Source organism: Pempheris klunzingeri, chromosome 24, assembly GCF_042242105.1.
Source record: "Pempheris klunzingeri isolate RE-2024b chromosome 24, fPemKlu1.hap1, whole genome shotgun sequence".
Taxonomy (NCBI): Eukaryota; Metazoa; Chordata; class Actinopteri; order Acropomatiformes; family Pempheridae; genus Pempheris; species Pempheris klunzingeri.
Genome location: NC_092035.1, coordinates 11,795,237 through 11,817,476, shown reverse-complemented (window position 1 = coordinate 11,817,476; position 22,240 = coordinate 11,795,237). Strand labels below are relative to the sequence as shown.

At 47.5% G+C, this 22,240-nt stretch overlaps 55 non-coding genes and 3 pseudogenes across 55 annotated transcripts in view; all 58 read right to left on the bottom strand.

The window, feature by feature from the left end:
• LOC139224129 (5S ribosomal RNA) overlaps positions 1 to 91 on the bottom strand; it is a 119-nt gene extending 28 nt beyond the window's left edge. Inside the window, exon 1 of the ribosomal RNA XR_011586218.1 lies at positions 1 to 91. This exon is cut by the window's left edge and continues 28 nt beyond it. This is a non-coding gene — a ribosomal RNA (5S ribosomal RNA).
• A 142-nt stretch (positions 92 to 233) lies between these two features.
• Positions 234 to 352, bottom strand: LOC139224392 (5S ribosomal RNA). The gene has a single exon (XR_011586441.1). It is a non-coding gene; the product is annotated as a 5S ribosomal RNA (ribosomal RNA).
• A 473-nt stretch (positions 353 to 825) lies between these two features.
• Positions 826 to 944, bottom strand: LOC139224686 (5S ribosomal RNA). The gene has a single exon (XR_011586716.1). It is a non-coding gene; the product is annotated as a 5S ribosomal RNA (ribosomal RNA).
• A 142-nt stretch (positions 945 to 1,086) lies between these two features.
• LOC139224391 (5S ribosomal RNA) lies at positions 1,087 to 1,205 on the bottom strand. Its single transcript, XR_011586440.1, has one exon. It is a non-coding gene; the product is annotated as a 5S ribosomal RNA (ribosomal RNA).
• Positions 1,206 to 1,678: 473 nt separating this feature from the next.
• On the bottom strand, positions 1,679 to 1,797 carry LOC139224685 (5S ribosomal RNA). Its single transcript, XR_011586715.1, has one exon. It is a non-coding gene; the product is annotated as a 5S ribosomal RNA (ribosomal RNA).
• A 142-nt stretch (positions 1,798 to 1,939) lies between these two features.
• LOC139224176 (5S ribosomal RNA) lies at positions 1,940 to 2,058 on the bottom strand. Its single transcript, XR_011586239.1, has one exon. It is a non-coding gene; the product is annotated as a 5S ribosomal RNA (ribosomal RNA).
• Positions 2,059 to 2,213: 155 nt separating this feature from the next.
• Positions 2,214 to 2,332, bottom strand: LOC139224389 (5S ribosomal RNA). The gene has a single exon (XR_011586438.1). It is a non-coding gene; the product is annotated as a 5S ribosomal RNA (ribosomal RNA).
• A 473-nt stretch (positions 2,333 to 2,805) lies between these two features.
• Positions 2,806 to 2,924, bottom strand: LOC139224684 (5S ribosomal RNA). Its single transcript, XR_011586714.1, has one exon. It is a non-coding gene; the product is annotated as a 5S ribosomal RNA (ribosomal RNA).
• Positions 2,925 to 3,079: 155 nt separating this feature from the next.
• On the bottom strand, positions 3,080 to 3,198 carry LOC139224388 (5S ribosomal RNA). The gene has a single exon (XR_011586437.1). It is a non-coding gene; the product is annotated as a 5S ribosomal RNA (ribosomal RNA).
• Positions 3,199 to 3,671: 473 nt separating this feature from the next.
• On the bottom strand, positions 3,672 to 3,790 carry LOC139224683 (5S ribosomal RNA). The gene has a single exon (XR_011586713.1). It is a non-coding gene; the product is annotated as a 5S ribosomal RNA (ribosomal RNA).
• A 155-nt stretch (positions 3,791 to 3,945) lies between these two features.
• Positions 3,946 to 4,064, bottom strand: LOC139224387 (5S ribosomal RNA). The gene has a single exon (XR_011586436.1). It is a non-coding gene; the product is annotated as a 5S ribosomal RNA (ribosomal RNA).
• Positions 4,065 to 4,206: 142 nt separating this feature from the next.
• On the bottom strand, positions 4,207 to 4,325 carry LOC139224386 (5S ribosomal RNA). The gene has a single exon (XR_011586435.1). It is a non-coding gene; the product is annotated as a 5S ribosomal RNA (ribosomal RNA).
• A 155-nt stretch (positions 4,326 to 4,480) lies between these two features.
• Positions 4,481 to 4,599, bottom strand: LOC139224385 (5S ribosomal RNA). The gene has a single exon (XR_011586434.1). It is a non-coding gene; the product is annotated as a 5S ribosomal RNA (ribosomal RNA).
• Positions 4,600 to 5,072: 473 nt separating this feature from the next.
• On the bottom strand, positions 5,073 to 5,191 carry LOC139224682 (5S ribosomal RNA). The gene has a single exon (XR_011586712.1). It is a non-coding gene; the product is annotated as a 5S ribosomal RNA (ribosomal RNA).
• A 142-nt stretch (positions 5,192 to 5,333) lies between these two features.
• On the bottom strand, positions 5,334 to 5,452 carry LOC139224382 (5S ribosomal RNA). The gene has a single exon (XR_011586432.1). It is a non-coding gene; the product is annotated as a 5S ribosomal RNA (ribosomal RNA).
• Positions 5,453 to 5,607: 155 nt separating this feature from the next.
• On the bottom strand, positions 5,608 to 5,726 carry LOC139224069 (5S ribosomal RNA). The gene has a single exon (XR_011586162.1). It is a non-coding gene; the product is annotated as a 5S ribosomal RNA (ribosomal RNA).
• Positions 5,727 to 6,199: 473 nt separating this feature from the next.
• Positions 6,200 to 6,318, bottom strand: LOC139224680 (5S ribosomal RNA). Its single transcript, XR_011586710.1, has one exon. It is a non-coding gene; the product is annotated as a 5S ribosomal RNA (ribosomal RNA).
• A 142-nt stretch (positions 6,319 to 6,460) lies between these two features.
• On the bottom strand, positions 6,461 to 6,579 carry LOC139224381 (5S ribosomal RNA). Its single transcript, XR_011586431.1, has one exon. It is a non-coding gene; the product is annotated as a 5S ribosomal RNA (ribosomal RNA).
• A 473-nt stretch (positions 6,580 to 7,052) lies between these two features.
• On the bottom strand, positions 7,053 to 7,171 carry LOC139224104 (5S ribosomal RNA). The gene has a single exon (XR_011586195.1). It is a non-coding gene; the product is annotated as a 5S ribosomal RNA (ribosomal RNA).
• Positions 7,172 to 7,326: 155 nt separating this feature from the next.
• LOC139224380 (5S ribosomal RNA) lies at positions 7,327 to 7,445 on the bottom strand. The gene has a single exon (XR_011586430.1). It is a non-coding gene; the product is annotated as a 5S ribosomal RNA (ribosomal RNA).
• Positions 7,446 to 7,587: 142 nt separating this feature from the next.
• LOC139224379 (5S ribosomal RNA) lies at positions 7,588 to 7,706 on the bottom strand. Its single transcript, XR_011586429.1, has one exon. It is a non-coding gene; the product is annotated as a 5S ribosomal RNA (ribosomal RNA).
• A 155-nt stretch (positions 7,707 to 7,861) lies between these two features.
• On the bottom strand, positions 7,862 to 7,980 carry LOC139224378 (5S ribosomal RNA). The gene has a single exon (XR_011586428.1). It is a non-coding gene; the product is annotated as a 5S ribosomal RNA (ribosomal RNA).
• A 473-nt stretch (positions 7,981 to 8,453) lies between these two features.
• LOC139224679 (5S ribosomal RNA) lies at positions 8,454 to 8,572 on the bottom strand. Its single transcript, XR_011586709.1, has one exon. It is a non-coding gene; the product is annotated as a 5S ribosomal RNA (ribosomal RNA).
• A 142-nt stretch (positions 8,573 to 8,714) lies between these two features.
• Positions 8,715 to 8,833, bottom strand: LOC139224377 (5S ribosomal RNA). Its single transcript, XR_011586427.1, has one exon. It is a non-coding gene; the product is annotated as a 5S ribosomal RNA (ribosomal RNA).
• A 473-nt stretch (positions 8,834 to 9,306) lies between these two features.
• On the bottom strand, positions 9,307 to 9,425 carry LOC139224678 (5S ribosomal RNA). Its single transcript, XR_011586708.1, has one exon. It is a non-coding gene; the product is annotated as a 5S ribosomal RNA (ribosomal RNA).
• A 155-nt stretch (positions 9,426 to 9,580) lies between these two features.
• On the bottom strand, positions 9,581 to 9,689 carry LOC139224154 (5S ribosomal RNA; annotated as a pseudogene).
• Positions 9,690 to 9,831: 142 nt separating this feature from the next.
• Positions 9,832 to 9,950, bottom strand: LOC139224376 (5S ribosomal RNA). Its single transcript, XR_011586426.1, has one exon. It is a non-coding gene; the product is annotated as a 5S ribosomal RNA (ribosomal RNA).
• Positions 9,951 to 10,105: 155 nt separating this feature from the next.
• Positions 10,106 to 10,224, bottom strand: LOC139224375 (5S ribosomal RNA). The gene has a single exon (XR_011586425.1). It is a non-coding gene; the product is annotated as a 5S ribosomal RNA (ribosomal RNA).
• A 473-nt stretch (positions 10,225 to 10,697) lies between these two features.
• LOC139224677 (5S ribosomal RNA) lies at positions 10,698 to 10,816 on the bottom strand. The gene has a single exon (XR_011586707.1). It is a non-coding gene; the product is annotated as a 5S ribosomal RNA (ribosomal RNA).
• Positions 10,817 to 10,958: 142 nt separating this feature from the next.
• Positions 10,959 to 11,077, bottom strand: LOC139224374 (5S ribosomal RNA). Its single transcript, XR_011586424.1, has one exon. It is a non-coding gene; the product is annotated as a 5S ribosomal RNA (ribosomal RNA).
• A 473-nt stretch (positions 11,078 to 11,550) lies between these two features.
• Positions 11,551 to 11,669, bottom strand: LOC139224676 (5S ribosomal RNA). Its single transcript, XR_011586706.1, has one exon. It is a non-coding gene; the product is annotated as a 5S ribosomal RNA (ribosomal RNA).
• Positions 11,670 to 11,811: 142 nt separating this feature from the next.
• Positions 11,812 to 11,930, bottom strand: LOC139224373 (5S ribosomal RNA). The gene has a single exon (XR_011586423.1). It is a non-coding gene; the product is annotated as a 5S ribosomal RNA (ribosomal RNA).
• Positions 11,931 to 12,403: 473 nt separating this feature from the next.
• LOC139224166 (5S ribosomal RNA) lies at positions 12,404 to 12,512 on the bottom strand (annotated as a pseudogene).
• Positions 12,513 to 12,667: 155 nt separating this feature from the next.
• Positions 12,668 to 12,786, bottom strand: LOC139224370 (5S ribosomal RNA). Its single transcript, XR_011586421.1, has one exon. It is a non-coding gene; the product is annotated as a 5S ribosomal RNA (ribosomal RNA).
• A 473-nt stretch (positions 12,787 to 13,259) lies between these two features.
• On the bottom strand, positions 13,260 to 13,378 carry LOC139224675 (5S ribosomal RNA). Its single transcript, XR_011586705.1, has one exon. It is a non-coding gene; the product is annotated as a 5S ribosomal RNA (ribosomal RNA).
• Positions 13,379 to 13,533: 155 nt separating this feature from the next.
• Positions 13,534 to 13,652, bottom strand: LOC139224369 (5S ribosomal RNA). Its single transcript, XR_011586420.1, has one exon. It is a non-coding gene; the product is annotated as a 5S ribosomal RNA (ribosomal RNA).
• Positions 13,653 to 13,794: 142 nt separating this feature from the next.
• LOC139224368 (5S ribosomal RNA) lies at positions 13,795 to 13,913 on the bottom strand. The gene has a single exon (XR_011586419.1). It is a non-coding gene; the product is annotated as a 5S ribosomal RNA (ribosomal RNA).
• Positions 13,914 to 14,068: 155 nt separating this feature from the next.
• On the bottom strand, positions 14,069 to 14,187 carry LOC139224367 (5S ribosomal RNA). Its single transcript, XR_011586418.1, has one exon. It is a non-coding gene; the product is annotated as a 5S ribosomal RNA (ribosomal RNA).
• Positions 14,188 to 14,660: 473 nt separating this feature from the next.
• Positions 14,661 to 14,779, bottom strand: LOC139224674 (5S ribosomal RNA). The gene has a single exon (XR_011586704.1). It is a non-coding gene; the product is annotated as a 5S ribosomal RNA (ribosomal RNA).
• A 142-nt stretch (positions 14,780 to 14,921) lies between these two features.
• Positions 14,922 to 15,040, bottom strand: LOC139224365 (5S ribosomal RNA). The gene has a single exon (XR_011586417.1). It is a non-coding gene; the product is annotated as a 5S ribosomal RNA (ribosomal RNA).
• A 473-nt stretch (positions 15,041 to 15,513) lies between these two features.
• On the bottom strand, positions 15,514 to 15,632 carry LOC139224673 (5S ribosomal RNA). The gene has a single exon (XR_011586703.1). It is a non-coding gene; the product is annotated as a 5S ribosomal RNA (ribosomal RNA).
• Positions 15,633 to 15,787: 155 nt separating this feature from the next.
• LOC139224364 (5S ribosomal RNA) lies at positions 15,788 to 15,906 on the bottom strand. Its single transcript, XR_011586416.1, has one exon. It is a non-coding gene; the product is annotated as a 5S ribosomal RNA (ribosomal RNA).
• A 142-nt stretch (positions 15,907 to 16,048) lies between these two features.
• Positions 16,049 to 16,167, bottom strand: LOC139224076 (5S ribosomal RNA). The gene has a single exon (XR_011586169.1). It is a non-coding gene; the product is annotated as a 5S ribosomal RNA (ribosomal RNA).
• A 155-nt stretch (positions 16,168 to 16,322) lies between these two features.
• On the bottom strand, positions 16,323 to 16,441 carry LOC139224363 (5S ribosomal RNA). The gene has a single exon (XR_011586415.1). It is a non-coding gene; the product is annotated as a 5S ribosomal RNA (ribosomal RNA).
• Positions 16,442 to 16,914: 473 nt separating this feature from the next.
• LOC139224671 (5S ribosomal RNA) lies at positions 16,915 to 17,033 on the bottom strand. Its single transcript, XR_011586702.1, has one exon. It is a non-coding gene; the product is annotated as a 5S ribosomal RNA (ribosomal RNA).
• A 142-nt stretch (positions 17,034 to 17,175) lies between these two features.
• LOC139224362 (5S ribosomal RNA) lies at positions 17,176 to 17,294 on the bottom strand. Its single transcript, XR_011586414.1, has one exon. It is a non-coding gene; the product is annotated as a 5S ribosomal RNA (ribosomal RNA).
• Positions 17,295 to 17,767: 473 nt separating this feature from the next.
• LOC139224670 (5S ribosomal RNA) lies at positions 17,768 to 17,886 on the bottom strand. Its single transcript, XR_011586701.1, has one exon. It is a non-coding gene; the product is annotated as a 5S ribosomal RNA (ribosomal RNA).
• Positions 17,887 to 18,028: 142 nt separating this feature from the next.
• LOC139224361 (5S ribosomal RNA) lies at positions 18,029 to 18,147 on the bottom strand. The gene has a single exon (XR_011586413.1). It is a non-coding gene; the product is annotated as a 5S ribosomal RNA (ribosomal RNA).
• Positions 18,148 to 18,620: 473 nt separating this feature from the next.
• LOC139224165 (5S ribosomal RNA) lies at positions 18,621 to 18,729 on the bottom strand (annotated as a pseudogene).
• A 155-nt stretch (positions 18,730 to 18,884) lies between these two features.
• LOC139224360 (5S ribosomal RNA) lies at positions 18,885 to 19,003 on the bottom strand. The gene has a single exon (XR_011586412.1). It is a non-coding gene; the product is annotated as a 5S ribosomal RNA (ribosomal RNA).
• Positions 19,004 to 19,476: 473 nt separating this feature from the next.
• On the bottom strand, positions 19,477 to 19,595 carry LOC139224668 (5S ribosomal RNA). Its single transcript, XR_011586699.1, has one exon. It is a non-coding gene; the product is annotated as a 5S ribosomal RNA (ribosomal RNA).
• Positions 19,596 to 19,750: 155 nt separating this feature from the next.
• On the bottom strand, positions 19,751 to 19,869 carry LOC139224358 (5S ribosomal RNA). Its single transcript, XR_011586410.1, has one exon. It is a non-coding gene; the product is annotated as a 5S ribosomal RNA (ribosomal RNA).
• Positions 19,870 to 20,011: 142 nt separating this feature from the next.
• On the bottom strand, positions 20,012 to 20,130 carry LOC139224357 (5S ribosomal RNA). Its single transcript, XR_011586409.1, has one exon. It is a non-coding gene; the product is annotated as a 5S ribosomal RNA (ribosomal RNA).
• A 155-nt stretch (positions 20,131 to 20,285) lies between these two features.
• On the bottom strand, positions 20,286 to 20,404 carry LOC139224356 (5S ribosomal RNA). Its single transcript, XR_011586408.1, has one exon. It is a non-coding gene; the product is annotated as a 5S ribosomal RNA (ribosomal RNA).
• Positions 20,405 to 20,877: 473 nt separating this feature from the next.
• LOC139224667 (5S ribosomal RNA) lies at positions 20,878 to 20,996 on the bottom strand. Its single transcript, XR_011586698.1, has one exon. It is a non-coding gene; the product is annotated as a 5S ribosomal RNA (ribosomal RNA).
• A 142-nt stretch (positions 20,997 to 21,138) lies between these two features.
• On the bottom strand, positions 21,139 to 21,257 carry LOC139224355 (5S ribosomal RNA). The gene has a single exon (XR_011586407.1). It is a non-coding gene; the product is annotated as a 5S ribosomal RNA (ribosomal RNA).
• Positions 21,258 to 21,412: 155 nt separating this feature from the next.
• Positions 21,413 to 21,531, bottom strand: LOC139224354 (5S ribosomal RNA). The gene has a single exon (XR_011586406.1). It is a non-coding gene; the product is annotated as a 5S ribosomal RNA (ribosomal RNA).
• Positions 21,532 to 22,004: 473 nt separating this feature from the next.
• LOC139224666 (5S ribosomal RNA) lies at positions 22,005 to 22,123 on the bottom strand. The gene has a single exon (XR_011586697.1). It is a non-coding gene; the product is annotated as a 5S ribosomal RNA (ribosomal RNA).
• Positions 22,124 to 22,240: the final 117 nt, after the last annotated feature.

Sequence of the window (22,240 nt, the reverse complement as noted above, 5' to 3'; positions counted from 1 at the left end):
GTCTCCCATCCAAGTACTAACCAGGCCCGACCCTGTTTGGCTTCCGAGATCGGACGAGATCGGGCTTGTTCAGGGTGGTGTGGCCGTAAGCGAGAGTGTCACTCACAAAGAGGCTTTTTATAGATGCTGACCTGTAGAAAAAGCAGTGAATGAACTTCACCAAAACAGGAGTTCAAAGGTCAAACGTCTTGTCCGTCTCCTGTGAAGCAGCAGCACCTTCTGCTGTCTGCAAAAGCTTACAGCACCTGGTATTCCCAGGCGGTCTCCCATGCAAGTACTAACCAGGCCCGACCCTGCTTGGCTTCCGAGATCGGACGAGATCGGGCTTGTTCAGGGTGGTATGGCCGTAAGCGAGAGTGTCACTCACAAAGAGGCTTTTTATAGATGCTGACCTGTAGTTTGGGACAGCACTCTTCAGTAATAGGTCTTTTGTTAAAGTTGCTAAATTGGTCCCTTTTACAGTGAGGAGGCTGGGGCTGTTATTTTGAGAGTGTAGGAGAAAACAAGGATATCGTTAAAACAACAAATGTGTTCCCCAAAAAGGAGGAGAGTGTGGTTACTTTTGTTTAATGTTTGACTATTAAGGGCACCAAATGTGTCAGTTTCTCATTGATACTGACTGAAAAGGCCTGTTTGTCGTTTGGCATAGTTGGAGGTTGAGTGTGTGTAATGTTAGCTTCATGTGCTTTGTATGTCAGTGTAGTCCAGCAGAGAACAGCATAGGCTTGTCAGTAATGGATGCAAACACTGAATAGGACCATGAAAAACTTTTGTTGTGAAGTCCAGAGACAGCGCCCTCTGCTGTCTGCAAAAGACAAGAGAAAAAGCTTACAGCACCTGGTATTCCCAGGCGGTCTCCCATCCAAGTACTAACCAGGCCCGACCCTGTTTGGCTTCCGAGATCGGACGAGATCGGGCTTGTTCAGGGTGGTGTGGCCGTAAGCGAGAGTGTCCCTCACAAAGAGGCTTTTTATAGATGCTGACCTGTAGAAAAAGCAGTGAATGAACTTCACCAAAACAGGAGTTCAAAGGTCAAACGTCTTGTCCGTCTCCTGTGAAGCAGCAGCACCTTCTGCTGTCTGCAAAAGCTTACAGCACCTGGTATTCCCAGGCGGTCTCCCATGCAAGTACTAACCAGGCCCGACCCTGCTTGGCTTCCGAGATCGGACGAGATCGGGCTTGTTCAGGGTGGTATGGCCGTAAGCGAGAGTGTCACTCACAAAGAGGCTTTTTATAGATGCTGACCTGTAGTTTGGGACAGCACTCTTCAGTAATAGGTCTTTTGTTAAAGTTGCTAAATTGGTCCCTTTTACAGTGAGGAGGCTGGGGCTGTTATTTTGAGAGTGTAGGAGAAAACAAGGATATCGTTAAAACAACAAATGTGTTCCCCAAAAAGGAGGAGAGTGTGGTTACTTTTGTTTAATGTTTGACTATTAAGGGCACCAAATGTGTCAGTTTCTCATTGATACTGACTGAAAAGGCCTGTTTGTCGTTTGGCATAGTTGGAGGTTGAGTGTGTGTAATGTTAGCTTCATGTGCTTTGTATGTCAGTGTAGTCCAGCAGAGAACAGCATAGGCTTGTCAGTAATGGATGCAAACACTGAATAGGACCATGAAAAACTTTTGTTGTGAAGTCCAGAGACAGCGCCCTCTGCTGTCTGCAAAAGACAAGAGAAAAAGCTTACAGCACCTGGTATTCCCAGGCGGTCTCCCATCCAAGTACTAACCAGGCCCGACCCTGTTTGGCTTCCGAGATCGGACGAGATCGGGCTTGTTCAGGGTGGTGTGGCCGTAAGCGAGAGTGTCCCTCACAAAGAGGCTTTTTATAGATGCTGACCTGTAGAAAAAGCAGTGAATGAACTTCACCAAAACAGGAGTTCAAAGGTCAAACGTCTTGTCCGTCTCCTGTGAAGCAGCAGCACCTTCTGCTGTCTGCAAAAGCTTACAGCACCTGGTATTCCCAGGCGGTCTCCCATCCAAGTACTAACCAGGCCCGACCCTGTTTGGCTTCCGAGATCGGACGAGATCGGGCTTGTTCAGGGTGGTATGGCCGTAAGCGAGAGTGTCCCTCACAAAGAGGCTTTTTATAGATGCTGACCTGTAGAAAAAGCAGTGAATGAACTTCACCAAAACAGGAGTTCAAAGGTCAAACGTCTTGTCCGTCTCCTGTGAAGCAGCAGCACCTTCTGCTGTCTGCAAAAGAGAAGAGAAAAAGCTTACAGCACCTGGTATTCCCAGGCGGTCTCCCATGCAAGTACTAACCAGGCCCGACCCTGCTTGGCTTCCGAGATCGGACGAGATCGGGCTTGTTCAGGGTGGTATGGCCGTAAGCGAGAGTGTCACTCACAAAGAGGCTTTTTATAGATGCTGACCTGTAGTTTGGGACAGCACTCTTCAGTAATAGGTCTTTTGTTAAAGTTGCTAAATTGGTCCCTTTTACAGTGAGGAGGCTGGGGCTGTTATTTTGAGAGTGTAGGAGAAAACAAGGATATCGTTAAAACAACAAATGTGTTCCCCAAAAAGGAGGAGAGTGTGGTTACTTTTGTTTAATGTTTGACTATTAAGGGCACCAAATGTGTCAGTTTCTCATTGATACTGACTGAAAAGGCCTGTTTGTCGTTTGGCATAGTTGGAGGTTGAGTGTGTGTAATGTTAGCTTCATGTGCTTTGTATGTCAGTGTAGTCCAGCAGAGAACAGCATAGGCTTGTCAGTAATGGATGCAAACACTGAATAGGACCATGAAAAACTTTTGTTGTGAAGTCCAGAGACAGCGCCCTCTGCTGTCTGCAAAAGACAAGAGAAAAAGCTTACAGCACCTGGTATTCCCAGGCGGTCTCCCATCCAAGTACTAACCAGGCCCGACCCTGTTTGGCTTCCGAGATCGGACGAGATCGGGCTTGTTCAGGGTGGTGTGGCCGTAAGCGAGAGTGTCCCTCACAAAGAGGCTTTTTATAGATGCTGACCTGTAGAAAAAGCAGTGAATGAACTTCACCAAAACAGGAGTTCAAAGGTCAAACGTCTTGTCCGTCTCCTGTGAAGCAGCAGCACCTTCTGCTGTCTGCAAAAGAGAAGAGAAAAAGCTTACAGCACCTGGTATTCCCAGGCGGTCTCCCATGCAAGTACTAACCAGGCCCGACCCTGCTTGGCTTCCGAGATCGGACGAGATCGGGCTTGTTCAGGGTGGTATGGCCGTAAGCGAGAGTGTCACTCACAAAGAGGCTTTTTATAGATGCTGACCTGTAGTTTGGGACAGCACTCTTCAGTAATAGGTCTTTTGTTAAAGTTGCTAAATTGGTCCCTTTTACAGTGAGGAGGCTGGGGCTGTTATTTTGAGAGTGTAGGAGAAAACAAGGATATCGTTAAAACAACAAATGTGTTCCCCAAAAAGGAGGAGAGTGTGGTTACTTTTGTTTAATGTTTGACTATTAAGGGCACCAAATGTGTCAGTTTCTCATTGATACTGACTGAAAAGGCCTGTTTGTCGTTTGGCATAGTTGGAGGTTGAGTGTGTGTAATGTTAGCTTCATGTGCTTTGTATGTCAGTGTAGTCCAGCAGAGAACAGCATAGGCTTGTCAGTAATGGATGCAAACACTGAATAGGACCATGAAAAACTTTTGTTGTGAAGTCCAGAGACAGCGCCCTCTGCTGTCTGCAAAAGACAAGAGAAAAAGCTTACAGCACCTGGTATTCCCAGGCGGTCTCCCATCCAAGTACTAACCAGGCCCGACCCTGTTTGGCTTCCGAGATCGGACGAGATCGGGCTTGTTCAGGGTGGTGTGGCCGTAAGCGAGAGTGTCCCTCACAAAGAGGCTTTTTATAGATGCTGACCTGTAGAAAAAGCAGTGAATGAACTTCACCAAAACAGGAGTTCAAAGGTCAAACGTCTTGTCCGTCTCCTGTGAAGCAGCAGCACCTTCTGCTGTCTGCAAAAGAGAAGAGACAAAGCTTACAGCACCTGGTATTCCCAGGCGGTCTCCCATGCAAGTACTAACCAGGCCCGACCCTGCTTGGCTTCCGAGATCGGACGAGATCGGGCTTGTTCAGGGTGGTATGGCCGTAAGCGAGAGTGTCCCTCACAAAGAGGCTTTTTATAGATGCTGACCTGTAGAAAAAGCAGTGAATGAACTTCACCAAAACAGGAGTTCAAAGGTCAAACGTCTTGTCCGTCTCCTGTGAAGCAGCAGCACCTTCTGCTGTCTGCAAAAGCTTACAGCACCTGGTATTCCCAGGCGGTCTCCCATGCAAGTACTAACCAGGCCCGACCCTGCTTGGCTTCCGAGATCGGACGAGATCGGGCTTGTTCAGGGTGGTATGGCCGTAAGCGAGAGTGTCCCTCACAAAGAGGCTTTTTATAGATGCTGACCTGTAGAAAAAGCAGTGAATGAACTTCACCAAAACAGGAGTTCAAAGGTCAAACGTCTTGTCCGTCTCCTGTGAAGCAGCAGCACCTTCTTCTGTCTGCAAAAGAGAAGAGAAAAAGCTTACAGCACCTGGTATTCCCAGGCGGTCTCCCATGCAAGTACTAACCAGGCCCGACCCTGCTTGGCTTCCGAGATCGGACGAGATCGGGCTTGTTCAGGGTGGTATGGCCGTAAGCGAGAGTGTCACTCACAAAGAGGCTTTTTATAGATGCTGACCTGTAGTTTGGGACAGCACTCTTCAGTAATAGGTCTTTTGTTAAAGTTGCTAAATTGGTCCCTTTTACAGTGAGGAGGCTGGGGCTGTTATTTTGAGAGTGTAGGAGAAAACAAGGATATCGTTAAAACAACAAATGTGTTCCCCAAAAAGGAGGAGAGTGTGGTTACTTTTGTTTAATGTTTGACTATTAAGGGCACCAAATGTGTCAGTTTCTCATTGATACTGACTGAAAAGGCCTGTTTGTCGTTTGGCATAGTTGGAGGTTGAGTGTGTGTAATGTTAGCTTCATGTGCTTTGTATGTCAGTGTAGTCCAGCAGAGAACAGCATAGGCTTGTCAGTAATGGATGCAAACACTGAATAGGACCATGAAAAACTTTTGTTGTGAAGTCCAGAGACAGCGCCCTCTGCTGTCTGCAAAAGACAAGAGAAAAAGCTTACAGCACCTGGTATTCCCAGGCGGTCTCCCATCCAAGTACTAACCAGGCCCGACCCTGTTTGGCTTCCGAGATCGGACGAGATCGGGCTTGTTCAGGGTGGTGTGGCCGTAAGCGAGAGTGTCACTCACAAAGAGGCTTTTTATAGATGCTGACCTGTAGAAAAAGCAGTGAATGAACTTCACCAAAACAGGAGTTCAAAGGTCAAACGTCTTGTCCGTCTCCTGTGAAGCAGCAGCACCTTCTGCTGTCTGCAAAAGCTTACAGCACCTGGTATTCCCAGGCGGTCTCCCATGCAAGTACTAACCAGGCCCGACCCTGCTTGGCTTCCGAGATCGGACGAGATCGGGCTTGTTCAGGGTGGTATGGCCGTAAGCGAGAGTGTCCCTCACAAAGAGGCTTTTTATAGATGCTGACCTGTAGAAAAAGCAGTGAATGAACTTCACCAAAACAGGAGTTCAAAGGTCAAACGTCTTGTCCGTCTCCTGTGAAGCAGCAGCACCTTCTGCTGTCTGCAAAAGAGAAGAGAAAAAGCTTACAGCACCTGGTATTCCCAGGCGGTCTCCCATGCAAGTACTAACTAGGCCCAACCCTGCTTGGCTTCCGAGATCGGACGAGATCGGGCTTGTTCAGGGTGGTATGGCCGTAAGCGAGAGTGTCACTCACAAAGAGGCTTTTTATAGATGCTGACCTGTAGTTTGGGACAGCACTCTTCAGTAATAGGTCTTTTGTTAAAGTTGCTAAATTGGTCCCTTTTACAGTGAGGAGGCTGGGGCTGTTATTTTGAGAGTGTAGGAGAAAACAAGGATATCGTTAAAACAACAAATGTGTTCCCCAAAAAGGAGGAGAGTGTGGTTACTTTTGTTTAATGTTTGACTATTAAGGGCACCAAATGTGTCAGTTTCTCATTGATACTGACTGAAAAGGCCTGTTTGTCGTTTGGCATAGTTGGAGGTTGAGTGTGTGTAATGTTAGCTTCATGTGCTTTGTATGTCAGTGTAGTCCAGCAGAGAACAGCATAGGCTTGTCAGTAATGGATGCAAACACTGAATAGGACCATGAAAAACTTTTGTTGTGAAGTCCAGAGACAGCGCCCTCTGCTGTCTGCAAAAGACAAGAGAAAAAGCTTACAGCACCTGGTATTCCCAGGCGGTCTCCCATCCAAGTACTAACCAGGCCCGACCCTGTTTGGCTTCCGAGATCGGACGAGATCGGGCTTGTTCAGGGTGGTGTGGCCGTAAGCGAGAGTGTCACTCACAAAGAGGCTTTTTATAGATGCTGACCTGTAGAAAAAGCAGTGAATGAACTTCACCAAAACAGGAGTTCAAAGGTCAAACGTCTTGTCCGTCTCCTGTGAAGCAGCAGCACCTTCTGCTGTCTGCAAAAGCTTACAGCACCTGGTATTCCCAGGCGGTCTCCCATGCAAGTACTAACCAGGCCCGACCCTGCTTGGCTTCCGAGATCGGACGAGATCGGGCTTGTTCAGGGTGGTATGGCCGTAAGCGAGAGTGTCACTCACAAAGAGGCTTTTTATAGATGCTGACCTGTAGTTTGGGACAGCACTCTTCAGTAATAGGTCTTTTGTTAAAGTTGCTAAATTGGTCCCTTTTACAGTGAGGAGGCTGGGGCTGTTATTTTGAGAGTGTAGGAGAAAACAAGGATATCGTTAAAACAACAAATGTGTTCCCCAAAAAGGAGGAGAGTGTGGTTACTTTTGTTTAATGTTTGACTATTAAGGGCACCAAATGTGTCAGTTTCTCATTGATACTGACTGAAAAGGCCTGTTTGTCGTTTGGCATAGTTGGAGGTTGAGTGTGTGTAATGTTAGCTTCATGTGCTTTGTATGTCAGTGTAGTCCAGCAGAGAACAGCATAGGCTTGTCAGTAATGGATGCAAACACTGAATAGGACCATGAAAAACTTTTGTTGTGAAGTCTGGAGACAGCGCCCTCTGCTGTCTGCAAAAGACAAGAGAAAAAGCTTACAGCACCTGGTATTCCAAGGCGGTCTCCCATCCAAGTACTAACCAGGCCCGACCCTGTTTGGCTTCCGAGATCGGACGAGATCGGGCTTGTTCAGGGTGGTGTGGCCGTAAGCGAGAGTGTCACTCACAAAGAGGCTTTTTATAGATGCTGACCTGTAGAAAAAGCAGTGAATGAACTTCACCAAAACAGGAGTTCAAAGGTCAAACGTCTTGTCCGTCTCCTGTGAAGCAGCAGCACCTTCTGCTGTCTGCAAAAGAGAAGAGACAAAGCTTACAGCACCTGGTATTCCCAGGCGGTCTCCCATGCAAGTACTAACCAGGCCCGACCCTGCTTGGCTTCCGAGATCGGACGAGATCGGGCTTGTTCAGGGTGGTATGGCCGTAAGCGAGAGTGTCCCTCACAAAGAGGCTTTTTATAGATGCTGACCTGTAGAAAAAGCAGTGAATGAACTTCAGCAAAACAGGAGTTCAAAGGTCAAACGTCTTGTCCGTCTCCTGTGAAGCAGCAGCACCTTCTGCTGTCTGCAAAAGCTTACAGCACCTGGTATTCCCAGGCGGTCTCCCATGCAAGTACTAACCAGGCCCGACCCTGCTTGGCTTCCGAGATCGGACGAGATCGGGCTTGTTCAGGGTGGTATGGCCGTAAGCGAGAGTGTCCCTCACAAAGAGGCTTTTTATAGATGCTGACCTGTAGAAAAAGCAGTGAATGAACTTCACCAAAACAGGAGTTCAAAGGTCAAACGTCTTGTCCGTCTCCTGTGAAGCAGCAGCACCTTCTGCTGTCTGCAAAAGAGAAGAGAAAAAGCTTACAGCACCTGGTATTCCCAGGCGGTCTCCCATGCAAGTACTAACCAGGCCCGACCCTGCTTGGCTTCCGAGATCGGACGAGATCGGGCTTGTTCAGGGTGGTATGGCCGTAAGCGAGAGTGTCACTCACAAAGAGGCTTTTTATAGATGCTGACCTGTAGTTTGGGACAGCACTCTTCAGTAATAGGTCTTTTGTTAAAGTTGCTAAATTGGTCCCTTTTACAGTGAGGAGGCTGGGGCTGTTATTTTGAGAGTGTAGGAGAAAACAAGGATATCGTTAAAACAACAAATGTGTTCCCCAAAAAGGAGGAGAGTGTGGTTACTTTTGTTTAATGTTTGACTATTAAGGGCACCAAATGTGTCAGTTTCTCATTGATACTGACTGAAAAGGCCTGTTTGTCGTTTGGCATAGTTGGAGGTTGAGTGTGTGTAATGTTAGCTTCATGTGCTTTGTATGTCAGTGTAGTCCAGCAGAGAACAGCATAGGCTTGTCAGTAATGGATGCAAACACTGAATAGGACCATGAAAAACTTTTGTTGTGAAGTCCAGAGACAGCGCCCTCTGCTGTCTGCAAAAGACAAGAGAAAAAGCTTACAGCACCTGGTATTCCCAGGCGGTCTCCCATCCAAGTACTAACCAGGCCCGACCCTGTTTGGCTTCCGAGATCGGACGAGATCGGGCTTGTTCAGGGTGGTGTGGCCGTAAGCGAGAGTGTCACTCACAAAGAGGCTTTTTATAGATGCTGACCTGTAGAAAAAGCAGTGAATGAACTTCACCAAAACAGGAGTTCAAAGGTCAAACGTCTTGTCCGTCTCCTGTGAAGCAGCAGCACCTTCTGCTGTCTGCAAAAGCTTACAGCACCTGGTATTCCCAGGCGGTCTCCCATGCAAGTACTAACCAGGCCCGACCCTGCTTGGCTTCCGAGATCGGACGAGATCGGGCTTGTTCAGGGTGGTATGGCCGTAAGCGAGAGTGTCACTCACAAAGAGGCTTTTTATAGATGCTGACCTGTAGTTTGGGACAGCACTCTTCAGTAATAGGTCTTTTGTTAAAGTTGCTAAATTGGTCCCTTTTACAGTGAGGAGGCTGGGGCTGTTATTTTGAGAGTGTAGGAGAAAACAAGGATATCGTTAAAACAACAAATGTGTTCCCCAAAAAGGAGGAGAGTGTGGTTACTTTTGTTTAATGTTTGACTATTAAGGGCACCAAATGTGTCAGTTTCTCATTGATACTGACTGAAAAGGCCTGTTTGTCGTTTGGCATAGTTGGAGGTTGAGTGTGTGTAATGTTAGCTTCATGTGCTTTGTATGTCAGTGTAGTCCAGCAGAGAACAGCATAGGCTTGTCAGTAATGGATGCAAACACTGAATAGGACCATGAAAAACTTTTGTTGTGAAGTCCAGAGACAGCGCCCTCTGCTGTCTGCAAAAGACAAGAGAAAAAGCTTACAGCACCTGGTATTCCCAGGCGGTCTCCCATCCAAGTACTAACCAGGCCCGACCCTGTTTGGCTTCCGAGATCGGACGAGATCGGGCTTGTTCAGGGTGGTGTGGCCGTAAGCGAGAGTGTCCCTCACAAAGAGGCTTTTTATAGATGCTGACCTGTAGAAAAAGCAGTGAATGAACTTCACCAAAACAGGAGTTCAAAGGTCAAACGTCTTGTCCGTCTCCTGTGAAGCAGCAGCACCTTCTGCTGTCTGCAAAAGAGAAGAGACAAAGCTTACAGCACCTGGTATTCCCAGGCGGTCTCCCATGCAAGTACTAACCAGGCCCGACCCTGCTTGGCTTCCGAGATCGGGCTTGTTCAGGGTGGTATGGCCGTAAGCGAGAGTGTCCCTCACAAAGAGGCTTTTTATAGATGCTGACCTGTAGAAAAAGCAGTGAATGAACTTCAGCAAAACAGGAGTTCAAAGGTCAAACGTCTTGTCCGTCTCCTGTGAAGCAGCAGCACCTTCTGCTGTCTGCAAAAGCTTACAGCACCTGGTATTCCCAGGCGGTCTCCCATGCAAGTACTAACCAGGCCCGACCCTGCTTGGCTTCCGAGATCGGACGAGATCGGGCTTGTTCAGGGTGGTATGGCCGTAAGCGAGAGTGTCCCTCACAAAGAGGCTTTTTATAGATGCTGACCTGTAGAAAAAGCAGTGAATGAACTTCACCAAAACAGGAGTTCAAAGGTCAAACGTCTTGTCCGTCTCCTGTGAAGCAGCAGCACCTTCTGCTGTCTGCAAAAGAGAAGAGAAAAAGCTTACAGCACCTGGTATTCCCAGGCGGTCTCCCATGCAAGTACTAACCAGGCCCGACCCTGCTTGGCTTCCGAGATCGGACGAGATCGGGCTTGTTCAGGGTGGTATGGCCGTAAGCGAGAGTGTCACTCACAAAGAGGCTTTTTATAGATGCTGACCTGTAGTTTGGGACAGCACTCTTCAGTAATAGGTCTTTTGTTAAAGTTGCTAAATTGGTCCCTTTTACAGTGAGGAGGCTGGGGCTGTTATTTTGAGAGTGTAGGAGAAAACAAGGATATCGTTAAAACAACAAATGTGTTCCCCAAAAAGGAGGAGAGTGTGGTTACTTTTGTTTAATGTTTGACTATTAAGGGCACCAAATGTGTCAGTTTCTCATTGATACTGACTGAAAAGGCCTGTTTGTCGTTTGGCATAGTTGGAGGTTGAGTGTGTGTAATGTTAGCTTCATGTGCTTTGTATGTCAGTGTAGTCCAGCAGAGAACAGCATAGGCTTGTCAGTAATGGATGCAAACACTGAATAGGACCATGAAAAACTTTTGTTGTGAAGTCCAGAGACAGCGCCCTCTGCTGTCTGCAAAAGACAAGAGAAAAAGCTTACAGCACCTGGTATTCCCAGGCGGTCTCCCATCCAAGTACTAACCAGGCCCGACCCTGTTTGGCTTCCGAGATCGGACGAGATCGGGCTTGTTCAGGGTGGTGTGGCCGTAAGCGAGAGTGTCACTCACAAAGAGGCTTTTTATAGATGCTGACCTGTAGAAAAAGCAGTGAATGAACTTCACCAAAACAGGAGTTCAAAGGTCAAACGTCTTGTCCGTCTCCTGTGAAGCAGCAGCACCTTCTGCTGTCTGCAAAAGCTTACAGCACCTGGTATTCCCAGGCGGTCTCCCATGCAAGTACTAACCAGGCCCGACCCTGCTTGGCTTCCGAGATCGGACGAGATCGGGCTTGTTCAGGGTGGTATGGCCGTAAGCGAGAGTGTCACTCACAAAGAGGCTTTTTATAGATGCTGACCTGTAGTTTGGGACAGCACTCTTCAGTAATAGGTCTTTTGTTAAAGTTGCTAAATTGGTCCCTTTTACAGTGAGGAGGCTGGGGCTGTTATTTTGAGAGTGTAGGAGAAAACAAGGATATCGTTAAAACAACAAATGTGTTCCCCAAAAAGGAGGAGAGTGTGGTTACTTTTGTTTAATGTTTGACTATTAAGGGCACCAAATGTGTCAGTTTCTCATTGATACTGACTGAAAAGGCCTGTTTGTCGTTTGGCATAGTTGGAGGTTGAGTGTGTGTAATGTTAGCTTCATGTGCTTTGTATGTCAGTGTAGTCCAGCAGAGAACAGCATAGGCTTGTCAGTAATGGATGCAAACACTGAATAGGACCATGAAAAACTTTTGTTGTGAAGTCCAGAGACAGCGCCCTCTGCTGTCTGCAAAAGACAAGAGAAAAAGCTTACAGCACCTGGTATTCCCAGGCGGTCTCCCATCCAAGTACTAACCAGGCCCGACCCTGTTTGGCTTCCGAGATCGGACGAGATCGGGCTTGTTCAGGGTGGTGTGGCCGTAAGCGAGAGTGTCACTCACAAAGAGGCTTTTTATAGATGCTGACCTGTAGAAAAAGCAGTGAATGAACTTCACCAAAACAGGAGTTCAAAGGTCAAACGTCTTGTCCGTCTCCTGTGAAGCAGCAGCACCTTCTGCTGTCTGCAAAAGCTTACAGCACCTGGTATTCCCAGGCGGTCTCCCATGCAAGTACTAACCAGGCCCGACCCTGCTTGGCTTCCGAGATCGGACGAGATCGGGCTTGTTCAGGGTGGTATGGCCGTAAGCGAGAGTGTCACTCACAAAGAGGCTTTTTATAGATGCTGACCTGTAGTTTGGGACAGCACTCTTCAGTAATAGGTCTTTTGTTAAAGTTGCTAAATTGGTCCCTTTTACAGTGAGGAGGCTGGGGCTGTTATTTTGAGAGTGTAGGAGAAAACAAGGATATCGTTAAAACAACAAATGTGTTCCCCAAAAAGGAGGAGAGTGTGGTTACTTTTGTTTAATGTTTGACTATTAAGGGCACCAAATGTGTCAGTTTCTCATTGATACTGACTGAAAAGGCCTGTTTGTCGTTTGGCATAGTTGGAGGTTGAGTGTGTGTAATGTTAGCTTCATGTGCTTTGTATGTCAGTGTAGTCCAGCAGAGAACAGCATAGGCTTGTCAGTAATGGATGCAAACACTGAATAGGACCATGAAAAACTTTTGTTGTGAAGTCCAGAGACAGCGCCCTCTGCTGTCTGCAAAAGACAAGAGAAAAAGCTTACAGCACCTGGTATTCCCAGGCGGTCTCCCATCCAAGTACTAACCAGGCCCGACCCTGTTTGGCTTCCGAGATCGGGCTTGTTCAGGGTGGTGTGGCCGTAAGCGAGAGTGTCCCTCACAAAGAGGCTTTTTATAGATGCTGACCTGTAGAAAAAGCAGTGAATGAACTTCACCAAAACAGGAGTTCAAAGGTCAAACGTCTTGTCCGTCTCCTGTGAAGCAGCAGCACCTTCTGCTGTCTGCAAAAGAGAAGAGAAAAAGCTTACAGCACCTGGTATTCCCAGGCGGTCTCCCATGCAAGTACTAACCAGGCCCGACCCTGCTTGGCTTCCGAGATCGGACGAGATCGGGCTTGTTCAGGGTGGTATGGCCGTAAGCGAGAGTGTCACTCACAAAGAGGCTTTTTATAGATGCTGACCTGTAGTTTGGGACAGCACTCTTCAGTAATAGGTCTTTTGTTAAAGTTGCTAAATTGGTCCCTTTTACAGTGAGGAGGCTGGGGCTGTTATTTTGAGAGTGTAGGAGAAAACAAGGATATCGTTAAAACAACAAATGTGTTCCCCAAAAAGGAGGAGAGTGTGGTTACTTTTGTTTAATGTTTGACTATTAAGGGCACCAAATGTGTCAGTTTCTCATTGATACTGACTGAAAAGGCCTGTTTGTCGTTTGGCATAGTTGGAGGTTGAGTGTGTGTAATGTTAGCTTCATGTGCTTTGTATGTCAGTGTAGTCCAGCAGAGAACAGCATAGGCTTGTCAGTAATGGATGCAAACACTGAATAGGACCATGAAAAACTTTTGTTGTGAAGTCCAGAGACAGCGCCCTCTGCTGTCTGCAAAAGACAAGAGAAAAAGCTTACAGCACCTGGTATTCCCAGGCGGTCTCCCATCCAAGTACTAACCAGGCCCGACCCTGTTTGGCTTCCGAGATCGGACGAGATCGGGCTTGTTCAGGGTGGTGTGGCCGTAAGCGAGAGTGTCCCTCACAAAGAGGCTTTTTATAGATGCTGACCTGTAGAAAAAGCAGTGAATGAACTTCACCAAAACAGGAGTTCAAAGGTCAAACGTCTTGTCCGTCTCCTGTGAAGCAGCAGCACCTTCTGCTGTCTGCAAAAGAGAAGAGACAAAGCTTACAGCACCTGGTATTCCCAGGCGGTCTCCCATGCAAGTACTAACCAGGCCCGACCCTGCTTGGCTTCCGAGATCGGACGAGATCGGGCTTGTTCAGGGTGGTATGGCCGTAAGCGAGAGTGTCCCTCACAAAGAGGCTTTTTATAGATGCTGACCTGTAGAAAAAGCAGTGAATGAACTTCAGCAAAACAGGAGTTCAAAGGTCAAACGTCTTGTCCGTCTCCTGTGAAGCAGCAGCACCTTCTGCTGTCTGCAAAAGCTTACAGCACCTGGTATTCCCAGGCGGTCTCCCATGCAAGTACTAACCAGGCCCGACCCTGCTTGGCTTCCGAGATCGGACGAGATCGGGCTTGTTCAGGGTGGTATGGCCGTAAGCGAGAGTGTCCCTCACAAAGAGGCTTTTTATAGATGCTGACCTGTAGAAAAAGCAGTGAATGAACTTCACCAAAACAGGAGTTCAAAGGTCAAACGTCTTGTCCGTCTCCTGTGAAGCAGCAGCACCTTCTGCTGTCTGCAAAAGAGAAGAGAAAAAGCTTACAGCACCTGGTATTCCCAGGCGGTCTCCCATGCAAGTACTAACCAGGCCCGACCCTGCTTGGCTTCCGAGATCGGACGAGATCGGGCTTGTTCAGGGTGGTATGGCCGTAAGCGAGAGTGTCACTCACAAAGAGGCTTTTTATAGATGCTGACCTGTAGTTTGGGACAGCACTCTTCAGTAATAGGTCTTTTGTTAAAGTTGCTAAATTGGTCCCTTTTACAGTGAGGAGGCTGGGGCTGTTATTTTGAGAGTGTAGGAGAAAACAAGGATATCGTTAAAACAACAAATGTGTTCCCCAAAAAGGAGGAGAGTGTGGTTACTTTTGTTTAATGTTTGACTATTAAGGGCACCAAATGTGTCAGTTTCTCATTGATACTGACTGAAAAGGCCTGTTTGTCGTTTGGCATAGTTGGAGGTTGAGTGTGTGTAATGTTAGCTTCATGTGCTTTGTATGTCAGTGTAGTCCAGCAGAGAACAGCATAGGCTTGTCAGTAATGGATGCAAACACTGAATAGGACCATGAAAAACTTTTGTTGTGAAGTCCAGAGACAGCGCCCTCTGCTGTCTGCAAAAGACAAGAGAAAAAGCTTACAGCACCTGGTATTCCCAGGCGGTCTCCCATCCAAGTACTAACCAGGCCCGACCCTGTTTGGCTTCCGAGATCGGACGAGATCGGGCTTGTTCAGGGTGGTGTGGCCGTAAGCGAGAGTGTCACTCACAAAGAGGCTTTTTATAGATGCTGACCTGTAGAAAAAGCAGTGAATGAACTTCACCAAAACAGGAGTTCAAAGGTCAAACGTCTTGTCCGTCTCCTGTGAAGCAGCAGCACCTTCTGCTGTCTGCAAAAGCTTACAGCACCTGGTATTCCCAGGCGGTCTCCCATGCAAGTACTAACCAGGCCCGACCCTGCTTGGCTTCCGAGATCGGACGAGATCGGGCTTGTTCAGGGTGGTATGGCCGTAAGCGAGAGTGTCACTCACAAAGAGGCTTTTTATAGATGCTGACCTGTAGTTTGGGACAGCACTCTTCAGTAATAGGTCTTTTGTTAAAGTTGCTAAATTGGTCCCTTTTACAGTGAGGAGGCTGGGGCTGTTATTTTGAGAGTGTAGGAGAAAACAAGGATATCGTTAAAACAACAAATGTGTTCCCCAAAAAGGAGGAGAGTGTGGTTACTTTTGTTTAATGTTTGACTATTAAGGGCACCAAATGTGTCAGTTTCTCATTGATACTGACTGAAAAGGCCTGTTTGTCGTTTGGCATAGTTGGAGGTTGAGTGTGTGTAATGTTAGCTTCATGTGCTTTGTATGTCAGTGTAGTCCAGCAGAGAACAGCATAGGCTTGTCAGTAATGGATGCAAACACTGAATAGGACCATGAAAAACTTTTGTTGTGAAGTCCAGAGACAGCGCCCTCTGCTGTCTGCAAAAGACAAGAGAAAAAGCTTACAGCACCTGGTATTCCCAGGCGGTCTCCCATCCAAGTACTAACCAGGCCCGACCCTGTTTGGCTTCCGAGATCGGACGAGATCGGGCTTGTTCAGGGTGGTGTGGCCGTAAGCGAGAGTGTCACTCACAAAGAGGCTTTTTATAGATGCTGACCTGTAGAAAAAGCAGTGAATGAACTTCACCAAAACAGGAGTTCAAAGGTCAAACGTCTTGTCCGTCTCCTGTGAAGCAGCAGCACCTTCTGCTGTCTGCAAAAGAGAAGAGACAAAGCTTACAGCACCTGGTATTCCCAGGCGGTCTCCCATGCAAGTACTAACCAGGCCCGACCCTGCTTGGCTTCCGAGATCGGACGAGATCGGGCTTGTTCAGGGTGGTATGGCCGTAAGCGAGAGTGTCCCTCACAAAGAGGCTTTTTATAGATGCTGACCTGTAGAAAAAGCAGTGAATGAACTTCAGCAAAACAGGAGTTCAAAGGTCAAACGTCTTGTCCGTCTCCTGTGAAGCAGCAGCACCTTCTGCTGTCTGCAAAAGCTTACAGCACCTGGTATTCCCAGGCAGTCTCCCATGCAAGTACTAACCAGGCCCGACCCTGCTTGGCTTCCGAGATCGGACGAGATCGGGCTTGTTCAGGGTGGTATGGCCGTAAGCGAGAGTGTCCCTCACAAAGAGGCTTTTTATAGATGCTGACCTGTAGAAAAAGCAGTGAATGAACTTCACCAAAACAGGAGTTCAAAGGTCAAACGTCTTGTCCGTCTCCTGTGAAGCAGCAGCACCTTCTGCTGTCTGCAAAAGAGAAGAGAAAAAGCTTACAGCACCTGGTATTCCCAGGCGGTCTCCCATGCAAGTACTAACCAGGCCCGACCCTGCTTGGCTTCCGAGATCGGACGAGATCGGGCTTGTTCAGGGTGGTATGGCCGTAAGCGAGAGTGTCACTCACAAAGAGGCTTTTTATAGATGCTGACCTGTAGTTTGGGACAGCACTCTTCAGTAATAGGTCTTTTGTTAAAGTTGCTAAATTGGTCCCTTTTACAGTGAGGAGGCTGGGGCTGTTATTTTGAGAGTGTAGGAGAAAACAAGGATATCGTTAAAACAACAAATGTGTTCCCCAAAAAGGAGGAGAGTGTGGTTACTTTTGTTTAATGTTTGACTATTAAGGGCACCAAATGTGTCAGTTTCTCATTGATACTGACTGAAAAGGCCTGTTTGTCGTTTGGCATAGTTGGAGGTTGAGTGTGTGTAATGTTAGCTTCATGTGCTTTGTATGTCAGTGTAGTCCAGCAGAGAACAGCATAGGCTTGTCAGTAATGGATGCAAACACTGAATAGGACCATGAAAAACTTTTGTTGTGAAGTCCAGAGACAGCGCCCTCTGCTGTCTGCAAAAGACAAGAGAAAAAGCTTACAGCACCTGGTATTCCCAGGCGGTCTCCCATCCAAGTACTAACCAGGCCCGACCCTGTTTGGCTTCCGAGATCGGACGAGATCGGGCTTGTTCAGGGTGGTGTGGCCGTAAGCGAGAGTGTCACTCACAAAGAGGCTTTTTATAGATGCTGACCTGTAGAAAAAGCAGTGAATGAACTTCACCAAAACAGGAGTTCAAAGGTCAAACGTCTTGTCCGTCTCCTGTGAAGCAGCAGCACCTTCTGCTGTCTGCAAAAGCTTACAGCACCTGGTATTCCCAGGCGGTCTCCCATGCAAGTACTAACCAGGCCCGACCCTGCTTGGCTTCCGAGATCGGACGAGATCGGGCTTGTTCAGGGTGGTATGGCCGTAAGCGAGAGTGTCACTCACAAAGAGGCTTTTTATAGATGCTGACCTGTAGTTTGGGACAGCACTCTTCAGTAATAGGTCTTTTGTTAAAGTTGCTAAATTGGTCCCTTTTACAGTGAGGAGGCTGGGGCTGTTATTTTGAGAGTGTAGGAGAAAACAAGGATATCGTTAAAACAACAAATGTGTTCCCCAAAAAGGAGGAGAGTGTGGTTACTTTTGTTTAATGTTTGACTATTAAGGGCACCAAATGTGTCAGTTTCTCATTGATACTGACTGAAAAGGCCTGTTTGTCGTTTGGCATAGTTGGAGGTTGAGTGTGTGTAATGTTAGCTTCATGTGCTTTGTATGTCAGTGTAGTCCAGCAGAGAACAGCATAGGCTTGTCAGTAATGGATGCAAACACTGAATAGGACCATGAAAAACTTTTGTTGTGAAGTCCAGAGACAGCGCCCTCTGCTGTCTGCAAAAGACAAGAGAAAAAGCTTACAGCACCTGGTATTCCCAGGCGGTCTCCCATCCAAGTACTAACCAGGCCCGACCCTGTTTGGCTTCCGAGATCGGACGAGATCGGGCTTGTTCAGGGTGGTGTGGCCGTAAGCGAGAGTGTCACTCACAAAGAGGCTTTTTATAGATGCTGACCTGTAGAAAAAGCAGTGAATGAACTTCACCAAAACAGGAGTTCAAAGGTCAAACGTCTTGTCCGTCTCCTGTGAAGCAGCAGCACCTTCTGCTGTCTGCAAAAGCTTACAGCACCTGGTATTCCCAGGCGGTCTCCCATGCAAGTACTAACCAGGCCCGACCCTGCTTGGCTTCCGAGATCGGACGAGATCGGGCTTGTTCAGGGTGGTATGGCCGTAAGCGAGAGTGTCACTCACAAAGAGGCTTTTTATAGATGCTGACCTGTAGTTTGGGACAGCACTCTTCAGTAATAGGTCTTTTGTTAAAGTTGCTAAATTGGTCCCTTTTACAGTGAGGAGGCTGGGGCTGTTATTTTGAGAGTGTAGGAGAAAACAAGGATATCGTTAAAACAACAAATGTGTTCCCCAAAAAGGAGGAGAGTGTGGTTACTTTTGTTTAATGTTTGACTATTAAGGGCACCAAATGTGTCAGTTTCTCATTGATACTGACTGAAAAGGCCTGTTTGTCGTTTGGCATAGTTGGAGGTTGAGTGTGTGTAATGTTAGCTTCATGTGCTTTGTATGTCAGTGTAGTCCAGCAGAGAACAGCATAGGCTTGTCAGTAATGGATGCAAACACTGAATAGGACCATGAAAAACTTTTGTTGTGAAGTCCAGAGACAGCGCCCTCTGCTGTCTGCAAAAGACAAGAGAAAAAGCTTACAGCACCTGGTATTCCCAGGCGGTCTCCCATCCAAGTACTAACCAGGCCCGACCCTGTTTGGCTTCCGAGATCGGGCTTGTTCAGGGTGGTGTGGCCGTAAGCGAGAGTGTCCCTCACAAAGAGGCTTTTTATAGATGCTGACCTGTAGAAAAAGCAGTGAATGAACTTCACCAAAACAGGAGTTCAAAGGTCAAACGTCTTGTCCGTCTCCTGTGAAGCAGCAGCACCTTCTGCTGTCTGCAAAAGAGAAGAGAAAAAGCTTACAGCACCTGGTATTCCCAGGCGGTCTCCCATGCAAGTACTAACCAGGCCCGACCCTGCTTGGCTTCCGAGATCGGACGAGATCGGGCTTGTTCAGGGTGGTATGGCCGTAAGCGAGAGTGTCACTCACAAAGAGGCTTTTTATAGATGCTGACCTGTAGTTTGGGACAGCACTCTTCAGTAATAGGTCTTTTGTTAAAGTTGCTAAATTGGTCCCTTTTACAGTGAGGAGGCTGGGGCTGTTATTTTGAGAGTGTAGGAGAAAACAAGGATATCGTTAAAACAACAAATGTGTTCCCCAAAAAGGAGGAGAGTGTGGTTACTTTTGTTTAATGTTTGACTATTAAGGGCACCAAATGTGTCAGTTTCTCATTGATACTGACTGAAAAGGCCTGTTTGTCGTTTGGCATAGTTGGAGGTTGAGTGTGTGTAATGTTAGCTTCATGTGCTTTGTATGTCAGTGTAGTCCAGCAGAGAACAGCATAGGCTTGTCAGTAATGGATGCAAACACTGAATAGGACCATGAAAAACTTTTGTTGTGAAGTCCAGAGACAGCGCCCTCTGCTGTCTGCAAAAGACAAGAGAAAAAGCTTACAGCACCTGGTATTCCCAGGCGGTCTCCCATCCAAGTACTAACCAGGCCCGACCCTGTTTGGCTTCCGAGATCGGACGAGATCGGGCTTGTTCAGGGTGGTGTGGCCGTAAGCGAGAGTGTCCCTCACAAAGAGGCTTTTTATAGATGCTGACCTGTAGAAAAAGCAGTGAATGAACTTCACCAAAACAGGAGTTCAAAGGTCAAACGTCTTGTCCGTCTCCTGTGAAGCAGCAGCACCTTCTGCTGTCTGCAAAAGAGAAGAGACAAAGCTTACAGCACCTGGTATTCCCAGGCGGTCTCCCATGCAAGTACTAACCAGGCCCGACCCTGCTTGGCTTCCGAGATCGGACGAGATCGGGCTTGTTCAGGGTGGTATGGCCGTAAGCGAGAGTGTCCCTCACAAAGAGGCTTTTTATAGATGCTGACCTGTAGAAAAAGCAGTGAATGAACTTCAGCAAAACAGGAGTTCAAAGGTCAAACGTCTTGTCCGTCTCCTGTGAAGCAGCAGCACCTTCTGCTGTCTGCAAAAGCTTACAGCACCTGGTATTCCCAGGCGGTCTCCCATGCAAGTACTAACCAGGCCCGACCCTGCTTGGCTTCCGAGATCGGACGAGATCGGGCTTGTTCAGGGTGGTATGGCCGTAAGCGAGAGTGTCCCTCACAAAGAGGCTTTTTATAGATGCTGACCTGTAGAAAAAGCAGTGAATGAACTTCACCAAAACAGGAGTTCAAAGGTCAAACGTCTTGTCCGTCTCCTGTGAAGCAGCAGCACCTTCTGCTGTCTGCAAAAGAGAAGAGAAAAAGCTTACAGCACCTGGTATTCCCAGGCGGTCTCCCATGCAAGTACTAACCAGGCCCGACCCTGCTTGGCTTCCGAGATCGGACGAGATCGGGCTTGTTCAGGGTGGTATGGCCGTAAGCGAGAGTGTCACTCACAAAGAGGCTTTTTATAGATGCTGACCTGTAGTTTGGGACAGCACTCTTCAGTAATAGGTCTTTTGTTAAAGTTGCTAAATTGGTCCCTTTTACAGTGAGGAGGCTGGGGCTGTTATTTTGAGAGTGTAGGAGAAAACAAGGATATCGTTAAAACAACAAATGTGTTCCCCAAAAAGGAGGAGAGTGTGGTTACTTTTGTTTAATGTTTGACTATTAAGGGCACCAAATGTGTCAGTTTCTCATTGATACTGACTGAAAAGGCCTGTTTGTCGTTTGGCATAGTTGGAGGTTGAGTGTGTGTAATGTTAGCTTCATGTGCTTTGTATGTCAGTGTAGTCCAGCAGAGAACAGCATAGGCTTGTCAGTAATGGATGCAAACACTGAATAGGACCATGAAAAACTTTTGTTGTGAAGTCCAGAGACAGCGCCCTCTGCTGTCTGCAAAAGACAAGAGAAAAAGCTTACAGCACCTGGTATTCCCAGGCGGTCTCCCATCCAAGTACTAACCAGGCCCGACCCTGTTTGGCTTCCGAGATCGGACGAGATCGGGCTTGTTCAGGGTGGTGTGGCCGTAAGCGAGAGTGTCACTCACAAAGAGGCTTTTTATAGATGCTGACCTGTAGAAAAAGCAGTGAATGAACTTCAGCAAAACAGGAGTTCAAAGGTCAAACGTCTTGTCCGTCTCCTGTGAAGCAGCAGCACCTTCTGCTGTCTGCAAAAGCTTACAGCACCTGGTATTCCCAGGCGGTCTCCCATGCAAGTACTAACCAGGCCCGACCCTGCTTGGCTTCCGAGATCGGACGAGATCGGGCTTGTTCAGGGTGGTATGGCCGTAAGCGAGAGTGTCCCTCACAAAGAGGCTTTTTATAGATGCTGACCTGTAGAAAAAGCAGTGAATGAACTTCACCAAAACAGGAGTTCAAAGGTCAAACGTCTTGTCCGTCTCCTGTGAAGCAGCAGCACCTTCTGCTGTCTGCAAAAGAGAAGAGAAAAAGCTTACAGCACCTGGTATTCCCAGGCGGTCTCCCATGCAAGTACTAACCAGGCCCGACCCTGCTTGGCTTCCGAGATCGGACGAGATCGGGCTTGTTCAGGGTGGTATGGCCGTAAGCGAGAGTGTCACTCACAAAGAGGCTTTTTATAGATGCTGACCTGTAGTTTGGGACAGCACTCTTCAGTAATAGGTCTTTTGTTAAAGTTGCTAAATTGGTCCCTTTTACAGTGAGGAGGCTGGGGCTGTTATTTTGAGAGTGTAGGAGAAAACAAGGATATCGTTAAAACAACAAATGTGTTCCCCAAAAAGGAGGAGAGTGTGGTTACTTTTGTTTAATGTTTGACTATTAAGGGCACCAAATGTGTCAGTTTCTCATTGATACTGACTGAAAAGGCCTGTTTGTCGTTTGGCATAGTTGGAGGTTGAGTGTGTGTAATGTTAGCTTCATGTGCTTTGTATGTCAGTGTAGTCCAGCAGAGAACAGCATAGGCTTGTCAGTAATGGATGCAAACACTGAATAGGACCATGAAAAACTTTTGTTGTGAAGTCCAGAGACAGCGCCCTCTGCTGTCTGCAAAAGACAAGAGAAAAAGCTTACAGCACCTGGTATTCCCAGGCGGTCTCCCATCCAAGTACTAACCAGGCCCGACCCTGTTTGGCTTCCGAGATCGGACGAGATCGGGCTTGTTCAGGGTGGTGTGGCCGTAAGCGAGAGTGTCACTCACAAAGAGGCTTTTTATAGATGCTGACCTGTAGAAAAAGCAGTGAATGAACTTCACCAAAACAGGAGTTCAAAGGTCAAACGTCTTGTCCGTCTCCTGTGAAGC